Source organism: Oncorhynchus tshawytscha, linkage group LG16 (genome assembly GCF_018296145.1).
Source record: "Oncorhynchus tshawytscha isolate Ot180627B linkage group LG16, Otsh_v2.0, whole genome shotgun sequence".
In the NCBI taxonomy this organism is placed as follows: domain Eukaryota; kingdom Metazoa; phylum Chordata; class Actinopteri; order Salmoniformes; family Salmonidae; genus Oncorhynchus; species Oncorhynchus tshawytscha.
Genome location: NC_056444.1, coordinates 88,681,494 through 88,701,364, shown reverse-complemented (window position 1 = coordinate 88,701,364; position 19,871 = coordinate 88,681,494). Strand labels below are relative to the sequence as shown.

The 19,871-nt window shown below is 43.1% G+C and overlaps 1 pseudogene; it reads right to left on the bottom strand.

Moving 5' to 3' along the window:
- LOC112236628 overlaps positions 1-19,871 on the bottom strand; it is a 157,352-nt pseudogene that overhangs the window by 10,244 nt on the left and 127,237 nt on the right.

The following is a 19,871-nucleotide window of genomic DNA, read 5'->3' as shown; positions in this document are numbered from 1 at the left end:
TAAAATCAACAACCACCTAAAAGGAAGTGATTCCCAAACCTTCCATAACAAAGCCATCACCTACAGAGAGTTGAACCTGGAGAAGAGTCCCCTAAGCAAGTTGGTCCTGTGTTCACAAACACAAACAGAGCCCCGGGCTCTCTTCAACACAATTAGACCCAACCAAACCATTAGAAAACAAAATTATACTTACTTGACACCAAAAAAAAACAGATCAAACTAGAATGTTATTTGGCCCTAAACAAAGAGTACACAGTGGCAGAATACCTGACCACTGTGACTGACCCTAAACAAAGAGTACACAGTGGCAGAATACCTGACCACTGTGACTGACCCTAAACAGAGAGTGGCAGTGGCAGAATACCTGACCACTGTGACTGACCCTAAACAGAGAGTACACAGTGGCAGAATACCTGACCACTGTGACTGACCCTAAACAGAGAGTGGCAGAATACCTGACCACTGTGACTGACCCTAAACACACAGTGGCAGAATACCTGACCACAGTGACTGACCCTAAACAGAGAGTGGCAGAATACCTGACCACTGTGACTGACCCTAAACAGAGAGTACACAGTGGCAGAATACCTGACCACTGTGACTGGCCCTAAACAGAGAGTACACAGTGGCAGAATACCTGACCACTGTGACTGACCCTAAACAGAGAGTACACAGCGGCAGAATACCTGACCACTGTGACTGACCCTAAACAGAGAGTGGCAGAATACCTGACCACTATGACTGGCCCTAAACAGAGAGTACACAGCGGCAGAATACCTGACCACTGTGACTGACCCTAAACAGAGAGTACACAGTGGCAGAATACCTGACCACTGTGACTGACCCTAAACAGAGAGTACACAGTGGCAGAATACCTGACCACTGTGACTGACCCTAAACAGAGAGTACACAGTGGCAGAATACCTGACCACTGTGACTGACACTAAACAGAGAGTACACAGTGGCAGAATACCAGACCACTGTGACTGACCCTAAACAGAGAGTACACAGTGGCAGAATACCTGACCACTGTGACTGACCCTAAACAGAGAGTGGCAGAATAACCTGACCACTGTGACTGACCCTAAACAGAGAGTACACAGTGGCAGAATACCTGACCACTGTGACTGACCCTAAACAGAGAGGACACAGTGGCAGAATACCTGACCACTGTGACTGACCCTAAACAGAGAGTACACAGTGGCAGAATAACTGACCACTGTGACTGACCCTAAACAGAGAGTACACAGTGGCAGAATACCTGACCACTGTGACTGACCCTAAACAGAGAGTGGCAGAATACCTGACCACAGTGACTGACCCTAAACAGAATACCAGTGGCAGAATACCACTGGCAGAATACCTGACCACTGTGACTGACCCTAAACAGAGTACACAGTGGCAGAATACCTGACCTGACCCTAAACAGAGAGTACACAGTAGCAGAATACCTGACCACTGTGACTGACCCTAAACAGAGAGTACACAGTAGCAGAATACCAGACCACTGTGACTGACCCTAAACAGAGAGTACACAGTGGCAGAATACCTGACCACAGTGACTGACCCTAAACAGAGAGTACACAGTGGCAGAATACCTGACCACTGTGACTGACCCTAAACAGAGAGTACACAGTGGCAGAATACCTGACCACTGTGACTGACCCTAAACAGAGAGTACACAGTGGCAGAATGCCTGACCACTGTGACTGACCCTAAACAGAGAGAGTACACAGTACCCAAAATTAAGGAAAGCTTTGACGATGTACAGACTCAGTGAGCATAGCCTTGCTATTGAGAAAGGCCACCGTAGGCAGACCTGGCTCTCAAGAGAAGACAGGCTTTGTGCTCACTGCCCACAAAATGAGGTGGAAACTGAGCTGCACTTCCTAACCTCCTGCCAAATGTATGACCATATTAGAGACACATATTTCCCTCAGATTACACAGATCCACAAAGAATTAGACAAATCCAAACTGGGGTTTGGAATTTTGGGCCAGTTTTATTTATTTTTATTTTACCTTTATTTAACCAGGTAGGCAAGTTGAGAACAAGTTCTCATTTACAATTGTGACCTGGCCAAGATAAAGCAAAGCAGTTCGACAGATACAACGACACAGAGTTACACATGGAGTAAAACAAACATACAGTCAATAATACAGTATAAACAAGTCTATATACAATGTGAGCAAATGAGGTGAGAAGGGAGGTAAAGGCAAAAAGGCCATGGTGGCAAAGTAAATACAATATAGCAAGTAAAACACTGGAATGGTAGTTTTGCAATGGAAGAATGTGCAAAGTAGAAATAAAAATAATGGGGTGCAAAGGAGCAAAATAAATAAATAAATTAAAATTAAATACAGTTGGGAGAGAGGTAGTTGTTTGGGCTAAATTATAGGTGGGCTATGTACAGGTGCAGTAATCTGTGAGCTGCTCTGACAGTTGGTGCTTAAAGCTAGTGAGGGAGATAAGTGTTTCCAGTTTCAGAGATTTTTGTAGTTCGTTCCAGTCATTGGCAGCAGAGAACTGGAAGGAGAGGCGGCCAAAGAAAGAATTGGTTTTGGGGGTGACTAGAGAGATATACCTGCTGGAGCGTGTGCTACAGGTGGGAGATGCTATGGTGACCAGCGAGCTGAGATAAGGGGGGACTTTACCTAGCAGGGTCTTGTAGATGACATGGAGCCAGTGGGTTTGGCGACGAGTATGAAGCGAGGGCCAGCCAACGAGAGCGTACAGGTCGCAATGGTGGGTAGTATTTGGGGCTTTGGTGACAAAACGGATTGCACTGTGATAGACTGCATCCAATTTGTTGAGTAGGGTATTGGAGGCTATTTTGTAAATGACATCGCCAAAGTCGAGGATTGGTAGGATAGTCAGTTTTACAAGGGTATGTTTGGCAGCATGAGTGAAGGATGCTTTGTTGCGAAATAGGAAGCCAATTCTAGATTTAACTTTGGATTAGAGATGTTTGATGTGAGTCTGGAAGGAGAGTTTACAGTCTAACCAGCTGGATCGAATCCCCGAGCTGACAAGGTACAAATCTGTCGTTCTGCCCCTGAACAGGGCAGTTAACCCACTGTTCCTAGGCCGTCATTGTAAAAAAGAATGTGTTCTTAACTGACTTGCCAAGTTAAATAAAATAATAATCATAATACTCTCCCATATCTACTGGGTGAAATACCACAGTGTGACGTCACAGCAGCAAGATTTGTGACCTGTTGCCACATGAAAAGGGCAACCAGTGAAGAACAAACACCATTGTAGATACAACCCATATTTATGTTGATGTATTTTCCCTTTTGTACTCTGCACAAAACTGTATATAGACAAATTACTTTATTCATTTGGAGTGTAATGTTTACTGTAAAAAAAGTTTATTTCACTGTTGTTTATTATATATTTCACTTGTTTTAGCAGTGTACACATATTTACCCATGCCAATAAAGCACTTTGACTTCATTGAATTGAGAAAAGTGAGAGGAGTCAGAAAGTGAGAGAGTGAGAGAGAGAGAGAGAAAAGAGAAAGAAGAGAGAAGAGAGAGAGAGAGGAAGAGAGAGAGAGAGAGAGAGAGAGAGAGACAGAGAGAGAGAGAGAGAGAGAGAGAGAGAGAGAGACAGAGAGAGAGAGAGAGGAGAGAGAGAGAGACAGAGAGAGAGAGAGGAGAGAGAGAGAGAGAGACAGAGAGACAGAGACAGAGAGAGAGACAGAGAGACAGAGAGAGAGAGAGAGTCAGAGAGAGAGAGAGGAGAGAGACAGAGAGACAGAGAGACAGAGAGAGAGAGAGAGATAGCGCCCATTTCAACTTCTTTAACCCTTTAGCACCTAGAGAAGGGGAGGAGTGGTGGAGTGAGGGGAGGGAAAAGGAAGGTGGGGAGCTGTTGAGAGCCTTTAGATTGAGGCACGAGAAACACACACATCTTTACTATCCCACAAACCCTTGCACCAGCGTGACCCTACACCTGACCTCTAACCACTAACCCACTGAGAACCTCTTGTTGTGCTCAACAGAAACCTGCTGTGATGGTCAGACTAGATACAGACCAATTACTGTTGTTGTAATTATACTGTAGATGTCCTGTAATGTATAGGATCATTAGCAGGGCTATTTTAATTTATAATAAGTGTATATAATAAGTGTTGACCTGTCTGTCTCTGTCTGTCTGTGTCAATCTCCCTGCCTCTCTGCCCCTCCCCAGGCTGCTGCATTGTGGGTAGCATAGTCCTGGGTGTGTGTGTGTCCCTGAGTCTCACCTGAAGACCGGCAACAGTGAGTCGTCTGGCGTCATCAGAGGGCGACGCCACGGGAACCACGAAGGGACTGTCAGGGATGTGCTCTTCGTTGAAACGGACAGACACCTCATAGTTTCCTGCAACGCACACACACACTACGTTAGATACACACACTGTTAGATACACACACTGTTAGATACACACACTGTTAGATATACACACTACGTTAGATACACACACTGTTAGATACACACACTGTTAGATACACACACTGTTAGATACACACACTGTTAGATATACACACTGTTAGATATACACACTGTTAGATACACACACTGTTAGATATACACACTGTTAGATATACACACTGTTAGATACACACACTGTTAGATACACACACTGTTAGATACACACACTGTTAGATACACACACTGTTAGATACACACACTGTTAGATACACACACTGTTAGATATACACACTGTTAGATACACACACTGTTAGATATACACACTGTTAGATACACACACTGTTAGAAACACACACTGTTAGATATACACACTGTTAGATACACACACTGTTAGATATACACACTGTTAGATATACACACTGTTAGATACACACACTGTTAGATACACACACTGTTAGAAACACACACTGTTAGAAACACACACTGTTAGATATACACACTGTTAGATACACACACTGTTAGATACACACACTGTTAGATACACACACTGTTAGATATACACACTGTTAGATATACACACTGTTAGATACACACACTGTTAGATACACACACTGTTAGATACACACACTACGTTAGATACACACACTGTTAGATACACACACTGTTAGATACACACACTGTTAGATATACACACCTTTATATACACACACTGTTATATACACACACTGTTAGATACACACACTGTTAGAAACACACACTGTTAGATACACACACTGTTAGATACACACACTGTTAGATATACACACTGTTAGATACACACACTGTTAGATACACACACTACGTTAGATACACACACTGTTAGAAACACACACTGTTAGATACACACACTGTTAGATACACACACTGTTAGATATACACACCTTTATATACACACACTGTTATATACACACACTGTTAGATACACACACTGTTAGATACACACACTGTTAGATACACACACTGTTAGAAACACACACTGTTAGATACACACACTGTTAGATACACACACTGTTAGAAACACACACTGTTAGATACACACACTGTTAGATACACACACTGTTAGATACACACACTGTTAGATACACACACTGTTAGATACACACACTGTTAGAAACACACACTGTTAGATACACACACTGTTAGATACACACACTGTTAGATACACACACTGTTAGAAACACACACTGTTAGATATACACACTGTTAGAAACACACACTGTTAGATATACACACTGTTAGAAAGAGAGACAGAGACAGAGAGGAAAGGTTCCTGTCCCCAGGGTGGTCTGGAGACAGAGAGGAAAGGTTCCTGTCCCCAGGGTGGTCTGGAGACAGAGAGGAAGGGTTCCTGTCCCCAGGGTGGTCTGGAGACAGAGAGGAAGGGTTCATGTCCCCAGGGTGGTCTGGAGACAGAAAGGAGGGGTTCCTGTCCCCAGGGTGGTCTGTAGACAGAGAGGAAGGGTTCCTGTCCCCAGGGTGGTCTGGAGACAGAGAGGAAGGTTCCTGTCCCCAGGGTGGTCTGGAGACAGAGAGGAAGGGTTCCTGCTCCCAGGGTAGTCTGGAGACAGAGAGGAAGGGTTCCTGTCCACAGGGTGGTCTGGAGACAGAGAGGAAGGGTTCATGTCCCCAGGGTGGTCTGGAGACAGAGAGGAAGGGTTCCTGTCCACAGGGTGGTCTGGAGACAGAGAGGAAGGGTTCCTGTCCCCAGGGTGGTCTGTAGTCTGACCCCGGCACATGTCAATGCTCTTGTCGATTATGATCACTGGGCCTACCACACACACACACACTTGACTCCTGGACCATGTAGGATACTCCACTCGATCCGTCCTTGCGGTCCTCGAAGGTAATCTCTGCTTTACTGGGCCCCTCCACCATGATGCTGAGACCCCCTGCACCTGCCTCCCGCGTCCAGATACTGAACTCAGCTACACACACACACACACACACACACACACACACACACACACACACACACACACACACACACACACACACACACACACACACACACACAGAGAGAGGGAACAGTACACACGCTGTCAGTGGTGTTAACTAGTACAGTATAATAATTACACACACACATACCTGGTACTCCAGCTTCTGCCCTCTCCAGCCCGGGCCCCCCAGCGCGGACCTTGTGGGCTCCTCCTTCTCCCAGGGGCCCCACTGTGAACTGGAAGGGGCTGCCGGGCACATGCACGCCCGCATACTTCACACACACTGTGTGTACGCCGGTCTCCGTGGGAACAAAGCGGATGCAGTAGGTGTTGTTCTCTCCCTCCATGATGTCAGCCTCCTGGACCTGACCAGATGGACTGGTCACCTGGGCCATCATGTCTGCTATGCTGATCTCTGTCACACTGTTACACACACACACACACACACACACACACACACACACACACACACACACACACACACACACACACACACACACACACACACACACACACACACACACACACACACACACACACACACACACACACACACACACATATAGGTGTCACACCTCCATCCCAGGTCACACCTCCATCCCAGGTCACACCTCCATCCCTAGTACCTGGTCACACCTCCATCACTAGTACCTGTTCACACCTCCATCCCTGGTCACAATCTCCATCCCTAGTCACACGTCCATCCCTAGTACCTGGTCACACCTCCATCCCTAGTACCTGGTCACACCTCCATCCCTAGTACCTGGTCACACCTCCATCCCTAGTACCTGGTCACACCTCCATCCCTAGTACCTGGTCACACCTCCATTCCTAGTACCTGGTCACACCTCCATTCCTAGTACCTGGTCACACCTCCATCCCTAGTACCTGGTCACACCTCCATCCCTAGTCACACCTCCATCTCAAGTACCTAGTCACACGTCCATCCCCAGTATATGGTCACACCTCCATCTCTAGTACCTGGCCACACCTCCATCCCTAGTCACACCCCCATCCCTAATACCTGGTCACACCTCCATCACTAGTACCTGTTCACACCTCCATCCCTGGTCACAATCTCCATCCCTAGTCACACGTCCATCCCTAGTACCTGGTCACACCTCCATCCCTAGTACCTGGTCACACCTCCATCCCTAGTACCTGGTCACACCTCCATCCCTAGTACCTGGTCACACCTCCATTCCTAGTACCTGGTCACACCTCCATCCCTAGTACCTGGTCACACCTCCATCCCTAGTCACACCTCCATCCCAAGTACCTAGTCACACGTCCATCCCCAGTATATGGTCACACCTCCATCTCTAGTACCTGGCCACACCTCCATCCCTAGTCACACCCCCATCCCTAATACCTGGTCACACCTCCATCCCTAGTACCTGGTCACACCTCCATCCCTAGTACCTGGTCACATCTCCATCCCTAGTACCTGGTCACACCTCCATCCCTAGTGCCTGGTCACACCTCCATCCCTAGTGCCTGGTCACACCGCCATCCCTAGTACCTGGTCACAACTCCATCCCTGGTACCGGGTCACACCTCCATCCCTAGTCACACCTCCATCTCTAGTCACACCTCCATCCCTAGTACCTGGTCACACCTCCATCCCTTGTCACACCTCCATCCCTAGTACCTGGTCACACCTCCATCCCTAGTCACACCTCCATCCCTAGTACCTGGTCACACCTCCATCCCTAGTCACACCTCCATCCCTAGTCACACCTCCATCCCTTGTCACACCTCCATCCCTAGTACCTGGTCACACCTCCATCCCTAGTCACACCTCCATCCCTTGTCACACCTCCATCCATAGTATCTGGTCACACCTCCATCCCTAATACCTGGTCACACCTCCATCCCTTGTCACACCTCCATCCCTAGTACCTGGTCACACCTCCATCCCTAGTCACAACTCCATCCCTAGTACCTGGTCACACCTCCATCCCTAGTCACAACTCCATCCCTAGTACCTGGTCACACCTCCATCCCTAGTACCGGGTCACACCTCCATCCCTAGTACCTAATCACACCTCCATCTCTAGTACCTGGTCACACCTCCATCCCTAGTCACACCTCCATCCCAAGTACCTGGTCACACCTCCATCCCTAGTACCTGGTCACACCTCCATCCCTAGTACCTGGTCACACCTGCATCCCATCACTTGGCCTTAAATTGTTCCAATTTGTTTTCAATCAGTCGCCCATACTATTTCAATATTGAAACAATAAATCATAACATTTTTGTGTGTTAATGATGGTGGATTATTTTCCAAGTTTTTAGTAGAAAATTTTGAAAAGAGAATCGTCCAGGCCAATTGGGTATCTCATTACACCCCCATATGTCATGTCTGACAATTGAATCATTACACCCCTCTAAAATTAACCGCCGCCATTGGTGTAACCCCTATTACCAGTCTGTTCAACCTCTCTTTAAAGATTGGAAAGCTGCCGCGGTCATCCCCCTCTTCAAAGGGGGTGACACTCTAGACACAAACTGTTATAGACTGATATCCATCCTGCCCTGCCTCTCTAAAGTCTTCAAAAGCCAGTTAATAAACAGATTACAGACCATTTCAAATCCCACAGTACCTTCTCTGCTGTGCAATCTGGTTTCCGAGCCGGTCACGGGTGCACCTCAGCCACGCTAAAGGTACTAAATGATATCATAACCACCATCGGTAAAAGACCGTACTGTGCAGCCGTCTTCATCGACCTGGCCAAGGCTTTCGACTCTGTCAATTACCGTATTCTTATCGACAGACTCAATAGCCTTTGTTTCTCAAATGACTGCCTCGCCTGGTTCACCAACTACTTCGCAGACAGAGTTCAGTGTGTTAAATCGGAGGGCCTGTTGTCCGGACCTCTGGCAGTCTCTATGGGGGTGTCTCTATGGGGGTGTCTCTATGGGGGTGCCTCTATGGGGGTGCCTCTATGGGGGTGTCTCTATGGGGGGTGTCTCTATGGGGGTGTCTCTATGGGGGTGTCTCTATGGGGGTGTCTCTATGGGGGTGTCTCTATGGGGGTGTCTCTATGGGGGTGCCTCTATGGGGGTGTCTCTATGGGGGTGTCTCTATGGGGGTGCCTCTATGGGGGTGCCTCTATGGGGGTGCCTCTATGGGGGTGTCTCTATGGGGGTGTCTCTATGGGGGTGCCTCTATGGGGGTGCCTCTATGGGGGTGCCTCTATGGGGGTGCCTCTATGGGGGTGTCTCTATGGGGGTGTCTCTATGGGGGTGTCTCTATGGGGGTGTGTCTCTATGGGGGTGCCTCTATGGGGGTGCCTCTATGGGGGTGTCTCTATGGGGGTGCCTCTATGGGGGTGCCTCTATGGGGGTGCCTCTATGGGGGTGTCTCTCTATGGGGGTGCCTCTATGGGGGTGTCTCTATGGGGGTGGCTGGCTCTATGGGGGTGCCTCTATGGGGGTGCCACAGGGTTCAATACTCTTTTCTCTGTATACATCAACGATGTCGCTTTTGCTGCTGGTGATTCTTTGATCCACCTCTACCAGACAACACCATTCTGTATACTTCTGGCCCTTCTTTGGACACTGTGTTAACTAACCTCCAGACGAGCTTCAATGCCATACAAGACTCCTTCTGTGGCCACTAACTGCTCTTAAACGCTAGCAAAACCAAATGCATGCTTTTCAACCGTTCGCTGCCCGCACCCGCCTAGCATCACTACTCTGGACGGTTCTGACCTAGAACACGTGGACAACTACAAAGAGCTAGGTGTCTGGCTAGACTGTAAACTCTCCTTCCAGACTCATATCAAACATATCCAATCCAAAATCAAATCTAGAATCGGCTTTCTATTTCGCAACAAAGCCTCCTTCACTCACGCCGTCAAACTTACCCTAGTAAAACTGACTATCCTACCGATCCTCGACTTTGGCAATGTCACCTCCAAAATAGCAGTCTATCACAGTGCCATCCGTTTTGTTACCAAAGCGCCTTATACCACCCACCACTGCGACCTGTATGCTCTAGTCAGCTGGCCCTCACTACATATTCGTTGCCAGACCCACTGGTTCCAGGTCATCTAAAAGTCTATGCTAGGTAAAGCTTCGCCTTATCTCAGCTCACTGGTCACCATAACAACACCCACCCGTAGCACGTACTCCAGCAATAGTACTACATAGCCCATCTGTTTATCTTGGCCAGGTCGCAGTTGTAAATGAGAACTTGTTCTCAACTAGCTTACCTGGATAAATAAAGGTGAAATACAATTTTCAAAAAAATATGTCATGTCTTGAAATATGAATTGTCCAGCACATTGGGTATCTCATTACACCCCCATATGTCATGTCTTGAAATATGCAGACAGGCGGATTAAAAGTATGTTTACAAAGTTGACAACTTTTTAGCTCGGCCCACAACTTCCAGACTTTATAGCATTCCCAGAAAGCATGGATTATTGACTAATTGTTAGTTTTACACTAAAGACATGACTCTGCCTTAGTGCTGTAGATTTTGTGAATTTCTTCTCTTGTGTAATAAATGATATACATTAGTTTATACTGAATTAAACGTATATCTTTGTTAACTGTATTTTTGTTAGTTATGCTCCAACTTTCCCTCCATCTTGTGCCAATATCAGTTCTTTTCCAGTCTTGGTTCCAATAGTTAATCTTTTTTTCAAAGAGACTGTCAGTGTGGCTCTCTACAAGGTTTTGTACATCTTCCTTATCATTATGAACATCCTTTTCTGACTCAAATAAGATTCCCTCAAGGTTGCTATGATGTCCAAAAGACTTCAAATAAGATTCCCTCAAGGTTGCTATGATGTCCAAAAGACTTCAAAAATACATTTCATGATGTGTAACTTTTAAATTGCATGTATTTGGTCAGTCTAAAATTACTTTTGAATTATTTCATGGAAATAATTGTATTTCCTATTATCAAGTAATTTACGGTTTCTATGCCTTTAGTTTTCCATGTGGACCAATTTATCATTGAATTCTGAAAAGTTATCCAGGGATTGTTCCATAGGGTTGTGTTTTAAGCCTTGAGACAATTGAGGTATGGATTGTGTATGTGTGCCATTCAGATGGTGAATGGGCAAGACAAAATATTTAAGTGCCTTTGAACGAGGTATGGTAGAAGGTGCCAGGCGCACTAGTTTGTGTAAAGAACTGCAACACTGCTGGGTTTTTCCACACTCAACAGTTTCCCGTGTGTATTAAGAATGGCCCACCACCCAAAGGACATCCAGCCAACCTGACACAACTGTGGAAAGCATTGGAGACAACATGGGCTAGCATCCCTGTGGAAAGCTTTCGACACCTTGTCGAGTCCATGCCTCGATGAATTGAGGCTGTTCTGAGGGCAAATGGAACATTTCTGGGATGTTTTATTTCAGCTCGTGAAACATGGAACCAACACTTCACGTCTTACATTTTTATTTTTGTTCAGTGTATATTTGTTTGTTAACACTTGTAAATCTTGTAAAAGATTTGTAAAACTTGTAAAAGTATTTCATATTTGTTGTGGTCCATTTAAAGTATTGCTGTACATCATGAGTTATTCTTTTTTTTCAATTGCCATTACTTCATGTTTTTCCACATACATTTTGTAACCTAAGAAATGTTATTATTTTATTATTCTGAAATGTTATTATTCTGGAAATGTTTTCAATACTGGTCAGATATATCAGGAGATCATCTGTTTACCAAAACTGATACCTGTTACGTTCATCAATACTGATCCTGTCTAATTCTTTCTGCAAGCGATTCAATGCCAGTGCAATCAGGAGGGGGAGAGGGGACATCCCTGTCTTGTTCCCCTTTCTAAAGCAATTTCATTAGATAATGTATTATCTGTGTATATTTTTGCTATAGGACATGTATATAATATTTTTAATAACATTTCTAATTGCGGCTAGAAAGTTGAAAGCTTCCAAGGTTTTGAATAGAAAAGGCCATTCAAGACTTTTCAGCATCAACAACTATTATTGATGAATCTATATCTTGTTTTTTTGTTTATTGTTTTTAAGTAAAATATGTTCTTGTATGTGTTAGTGTCTATTTTTTAATAAACCCTGTTTGATTGATATGTATCAAGTCTGGTCAGACTTTTGACTGTATATTGCTTATGAGCTTTGTTATTATTTATTGTCACAGTTTATTAAATGTATGGGACTATAATCAGCAGGGGACTCCGGATTCTCCTGGTGTTAATTGAAACTGAAATAACTGTTTGATACATGGAAATAGGAAGTACTGAATTGAATGAAATGTGTGTTGTCATTTGTGTAAATAGGGGGGTGTAACGAGTGCACTGAGAGTAGGGAAGCAAATTCAGGGAGTGAGTGTTTCAATAAATACATTTAAAAATAAACACAACACAAACAACGCACCGACTTGAAAACAGGTCAATAACACCTGAGGAAAGAACCAAGGGGAGTGACAGATATAGGGAAGATAATCAAGGAGGTGAGGAAGTCCAGGTGAGTGTCATGGAGCGCAAGTGCGCGAGACGATGGTGACCTAGAGGCCGGAGACGGAGTATACCTGACAGGGGGCTACTTTGTCCCAAAATATTGAATAGAATTCTATGGGAAAGCCATCCATTCCTGGTGCTTTTCTCCGTAATAAAGTTAACAGTATCTAATATTTCTTCTCTATTTTTAATAATAACTGCTGGGTCTAAGAAGGCTATAGGATCCGTTCAACTGTTGTTTATTTCTGATTTAATTTTCATAGAAGCTTTTAACGTTGTCATTAATTTCACTGTTGTTTAATTCTGATTTCCATACATTTTCATAGAAGCTGTTAACATTGTCATTAATCTCACTGTTGTTTAATTCTGATTTCCATACATTTTCATAGAAGCTGTTAACATTGTCATTAATCTCACTGTTGTTTAATTCTGATTTCCATACATTTTCATAGAAGCTGTTAACATTGTCATTAATCTCACTGTTGTTTAATTCTGATTTCCATACATTTTCATAGAAGCTGTTAACATTGTCATTAATCTCACTGTTGTTTAATTCTGATTTCTATACATAGAAGCTGTTAACATTGTCATTAATCTCACTGTTGTTTCTAATTACTGCTTTTGTATCTTCATCTTTTAACATTATAACTGGTTTAGCATGTATTAGTTTTGTGAGAGCTGTGAGATGTCTACCGGGTTTATTTGGCATTAACTAGTATGCTTTATTTGAGTTGAACCTGTTTTGTTGTCTCTCTTCAAAAGTCAAAGATTGTATTCAGACCTGTTCTTCTTTACCTTGTAAATATTCTTTATGGTATTTTTCTAAGATAGTGATTTAATTTTCTTTAATTGTAATTTCTATAATAGATTTAACTATTGCTGAGTATGAGATTATTGTTCTCCTAATGTATACCTTAAAGGCATCCCCAATTATATTGGGGGTTGGCTTTTCTCTGTCCTCTACGTCTACATTTGTAATGGTAAAAGGTTGTCATTTTTTCATTTCTGTATTTAATACATTTCATGTCCAGAAGATGTACTCTGTTCATTCTCCACATTCTGTTGCTAAATGTATTTTCTGTAGGTGTAATTAAGCAAAGCTCTGTCATCCCATCATTAAGCAGAGCTATCATTAAGCAGAGCTCTGCCATCCCATCATTAAGCAGAGCTATCATTAAGCAGAGCTCTGCCATCCCATCATTAAGCAGAGCTCTGTCATCCCATCATTAAGCAGAGCTCTGCCATCCCATCATTAAGCAGAGCTCTGTCATCCCATCATTAAGCAGAGCTCTGCCATCCCATCATTAAGCAAAGCTCTGCCATCCCATCATTAAGCAAAGCTCTGTCATCCCATCATTAAGCAGAGCTATCATTAAGCAGAGCTCTGCCATCCCATCATTAAGCAGAGCTATCATTAAGCAGAGCTCTGCCATCCCATCATTAAGCAGAGCTCTGTCATCCCATCATTAAGCAGAGCTCTGCCATCCCATCATTAAGCAGAGCTCTGTCATCCCATCATTAAGCAGAGCTCTGCCATCCCATCATTAAGCAGAGCTCTGCCATCCCATCATTAAGCAAAGCTCTGTCATCCCATCATTAAGCAAAGCTCTGCCATCCCATCATTAAGCAAAGCTCTGCCATCCCATCATTAACCAGAGCTCTGTCATCCCATCATCAGGGCAGCAGCATAGCCTAGTGGTTAGAGCATTGGACTAGTAACTGAAAGGTTGCAATCAAATCCCTGAGCTGACAAGGTACAAATCTGTCGTTCTGCCCCTGAACAGGCAGTTAACCCACTGTTCCTAGGCCGTCATTGAAAAGAAGAATTTGTTCTTAACTTACTTGCCTAGTTAAATAAAAAATAAAATTAAGCATGATACCGGAAAATGATGCTTACATGATATCCATGATACCTATATCACTGTTTTTGCTATCCAGTTGGAATCCCCATACCTGGGACCTTGAGGCTGAGGTCACACTGGCTGCCCACGTTAGCAACAGACACTGCCCCCTTCTTCCTGGTGATACTCTCCTTCATCCTCCCTTCTCCTGTCACCTTCACCGTGAACGTACTCCCTACAAACACACACACACATATACACACACTTATTTAAATTGTTCAGATACACAATTTATAATATTATTCAAAAGAATCGACGACTTTATTATGTACTATATTATTATATATTACCTGGTACGTGCTGGTCAGTGAACTTGATGTTGATGATGTAGTTTCCTGGTTCAGTAGGGCAGTAGGTGACCTTACAGGTGCCATCCTCCTGGTCCTCAGTGTTAATGTCCACCTTACTGGGGCCCTCAATGGACAGACTCAGACACCCATAGCCTAGACACAGACACAGTGTTAATGTCCACCTTACTGGGGCCCTCGATGGACAGACTCAGACCCCCATAGCCTACACACAGACACAGTGTTAAAGTTCACCTTACTGGGGCCCTCGATGGACAGACTCAGACCCCCATAGCCTACACACAGACACAGTGTTAATGTCCACCTTACTGGGGCCCTCGATGGACAGACTCAGACCCCCATAGCCTACTAACAGACAGAGACACAGTGTTAATGTCCACCTTACTGGGGCCCTCAATGGACAGACTCAGACCCCCATAGACTAAAGCAAATCACATCAAACTTCATCTAAAGTCAAAGTCAAAATCTCAACACACTTCAAGATAAAATGAAATAATCTAAGATAACAGACTAAGATAAAAACATTATTAATCCCAGATTTGATTAGATCAGCTAATACATACAGTGTTAAGAGTAAAACAAATAAAATAAATAAATAAATCATGAAACAAAAGACAAATTAAGTATGACATAATTAAAGTAGAAATGGTTGTCTAAATTGCTAAAAGGTTAATAATAGTGTTCTGTAAAATGCAACAGCTGGACAACGGATGAAGATATTCCAAACTTTTATTTATTTATTTGACTTATTATCCAGTAGACATTGACTGAATTTTAGCACATAAAACATTGTAATGACAAGTAATACATGTTCAAGCATTTATGTGGGAATGTAGGTATTCTACCCTACTTTTCTTTTTCTTATAATGCATATACACTGAGTATAATAAACACTAGGAACACCTTCCTGATATTGAGTTGTTATTACTATTGGAGGGCCCTTTGTCTACACCCATTCAGCATTAGGAACACCTTCCTGATATTGAGTTGGTACTACTATTGGAGGGCCCTTTATCTACCCCCATTCAGCATTGTTCACACCCTCTTAAGCCTTAGCCCCACCCATCTCATTAAGGGTTGATCCAACCATTCTGCACAAACTTGCCAGCTACTTCCAGACATCTAAGAGAGAGAGAACAGCTCACTGAACATTATTCGTGCCAGGAGAGCTGGTTAGGCTGTTACACTCTGTTTTCCTGAGTGTTGGTGACTGCAACAGTGTTGTCATATTGTCCGTTCGTAAATTCAGAGTGTTTCTTGTTCAGAGCACGCACTGGACGCTCTGTTCAATAAGTAGGGTTGTTCCGAAAGCTCTGACCTCACAACAACAGTTAAGCACCCAAGCTAACTGGCTAACATTAGCTAGCTACTTCCAGACACATAATGAGAGAACACCCCACTCTGACCATTTTACTCCCCCTAGCAGAGCTGGTTAGGCAGTTTTCATGTTATCCAGAGCGTTGGTGACTGTAACACTGCTGCTGGCAACAATTTAATTACGCTTTGTTGCTGACGTTTACTGACACCGGACATATTCAACGGGTGCTGAGCGTTGGTAAATTCATCAGTTATTCTGCGCTCTGGCACACTAAGACGAGAGTCTTTTGTTAACTTCTTGGTGACTGGGGGCAGTTTTGAGTAGCTTGGATGAATAAGGTGCCCAGAGTAAACTGCCTGCTACTCTGTCCCAGATGTGAATATATGCATATTAGTAGTAGTATTGGATAGAAAACACTCTGAAGTTTCTAAAACTGTTTGAATGATGTCTGTGAGTATAACAGAACTCATATGGAAGGCAAAAATCTGAGAGAAATCACACCAGGAAGTGGGAAATTTGAGGTTTGTAGTTTTTCAACTCTTTTCCATTCCAATATACAGTGTAAATGGGTCATATTGGACTTCCTAAGGCTTCCACTAGATGTCAACAGTCTTTAGACCTTTGTTTGAGGCTTCTGCTATGAAGGGGGGCTGAATGAGAGGGGAATGAATCAGGTGTCTGGCCGAGTGCCACAGGCTCGTGACACACGGTCATGAGAGAGTTAGCTCTAGTTCCATTGCTTTTCTACAGACAAAGGAATTCTCCGGTTGGAACATTATTGAAGATGTACGATAAAAACATCCTAAAGATTGATTCTATACTTAGTTTGACATGTTTCTACGACCTGTAATATAACTTTTTGAACTTTTCGTCCGACGTTCGGCTCGACCTGCATGAGCGTTTGGATTTGTTTACCAAACGCCCTAACAAAAGAAGCTATTTGGACATAAATGAACTTTATCGAACAAATCAAACATTTATTGTGGAACTGGGATTCCTGGGAGTGCATTCTGATGAAGATCATCAAAGGTAAGTGAATATTTATAATGCTATTTCAGACTAATGTTGACTACACAATATGGCGGATATCTTTTTGGCTGCCTTGGTGTCGGAACACTGTACTCAGATTATTGCATGGTTTGCTTTTTCCGTAAAGTTTAAAAAAAATCTGACACAGCGGTTGCATTAAGGAGAAGTATATCTCTAATTCCATGTATAACACTTGTATTTTCATCAACATTTATGATGAGTATTTCTGTAAATTGATGTGACTGAAAAATCACAGCATGTTTTAGAACTACTGAACGTAATGTGTCAATGTAAAATTAGATTTTTTATATAAATATGCACTTTATCGAACAAAACATACATGTATTGTGTAACATGAAGTCTTATGAGTGTCATCTGATGAAGATCATCAAATGATGAGATTTTTGTTGTTTTGAATTTGGCGCCCTGCACTTTCACTGGCTGTTGGCGGGGTGGGACGCTACCGTCCCACATTTCCCAGAGAGGTTAATATACAAAGAGGTTAACCTGTTGCGACTCTAGGGGCAGTATTTTCATTTTTGGAAAAAAAACGTTCCCATTTTAAATATATTTTGTCAGGACAAGATGCTAGAATATGCATATAATTGACAGCTTTGGATAGAAAACACTCTAACGTTTCCAAAACTGTAAAGATATTGTCTGTGAGTATAACAGAACTGATGTTGCAGACGAAAGCCTGAGAAAAATCCAATCTGGAAGTGCCCCAGGTGTTTCCTCCAACACATTTGTGCGGCTGGCTTCCGGGTTGGATGGCGCTGTGTTGGGTTGTGTATCGGAGGACGCATGACTTTCAACCTTCGTCTCTCCCGAGCCCGTACGGGAGTTGTAGCGATGAGACAAGATAGTAGCTACTAAACAATTGGATACCACGAAATTGGGGAGAAAAAAACAGGTAAAATTCAACAAAAAAGAAAAAAAAGAAATGTAGCTAGATAGCTACAAAACAATGAATTCTAACGTTAGTTAGCGAGCCAGCCAGCTAACATTAGCTTGTTAGCTCACAGAACACTAACTTGAAATTAAAATACTTTGTCAAAATTAGAGTGGAGTCTTTTGTTAAGACTTGTAGCTAGCTAGCTAGCTAAACAATGGACCATAATCACAACTCATGAAGTTACTACCCTATATGAACCAACAGGTAGCTAACCAACCAGGTTCTACGGCTTTAACTAGTCAAGCGAAGAGATACGAGATACGAAGAGTAAGATCATACCCAACGTTAGCTAGCAACCCAGCCAGCTATCGTTAGCTAGCTAACAGTACACTTGAAATGAAACCACTTTCTGTCAAAATTAAAACTGTGTAATAACTGAAAATGTAGCTAGCTAGACTATCTTACATGATGGTTTGACATGTCTCCTGTCTCATACCATGCATGGTTGCCCTTAGTTTGACGATGTAATCCAGACTGGTGTTTTCTCCATCTCCTTAGCTATCATACTTGAATTCCACTTATTTCAAAACTCAGTCCTCCAGAAAGTGGAGAGCATAGACATAGCATTAGCTAGTGAGCCAGCCAGCTAACGTTAGCTAGCTAACAGTAGACTTTATCTTGACGTTAGGTTTATGCAGTTTTAATACACAATACATAAAAAAGCTGTGTTTGACACGATTACCTAAACATATTGACCAGCTCCAATAGACAGATGCATGCTATATGGCAGACCAATCCAAACTCATCTCTTGGCATGTCCAGCCCACACATTATCTCAGCCAATCATGGCTAATGGGAAGGTTGCTCACTATTTCTATGGCTAAACCAACTAGGCTTGTAATTTAACAATTGTATTTGTATTTACAGATGGCATATAAGTTTGATATTAAGGCACAAGAAAGTTCACATGTTCCAGAAGGCATTTCTGCCTAAAACGCTTTTTGATAAAAACATTTTTTTTTAACGTTCAAACAGCTCTCCTGTGAAGTTGTAACTTGGGACATACACCTAGTTTCCAGAATCGGGTCGCATATTTCCTACATGATAGTGTTGCTTTGTTGATATTGTGTCCTTTCTGTCATTCTGTGAACCCCGTTCATTGCTGCTCGCAGCTATATTTACTCCTTACTGTTGGGGTCAAGTTCTCTTGTATAAAGTGTATCAAGAGAAGGACACCCAGACAATTTAAAATCAACATGTCAAATTTAAATATTTTTCATTCAAAAAAATCTGAAGTTAATGTTTCTCTTTGTTGTGACGTTAGTTAAATGTTTGTCTTTGTTGTGACGTTAGTTAAATGTTTGTCTTTGTTGTGACGTTAGTTAAATGTTTGTCTTTGTTGTGACGTTAGTTAAATGTTTGTCTTTGTTGTGACGTTAGTTAAATGTTTGTCTTTGTTGTGACGTTAGTTAAATGTTTGTCTTTGTTGTGACGTTAGTTAAATGTTTGTCTTTGTTGTGACATTAGTTAAATGTTTGTCTTTGTTGTGACGTTAGTTAAATGTTTC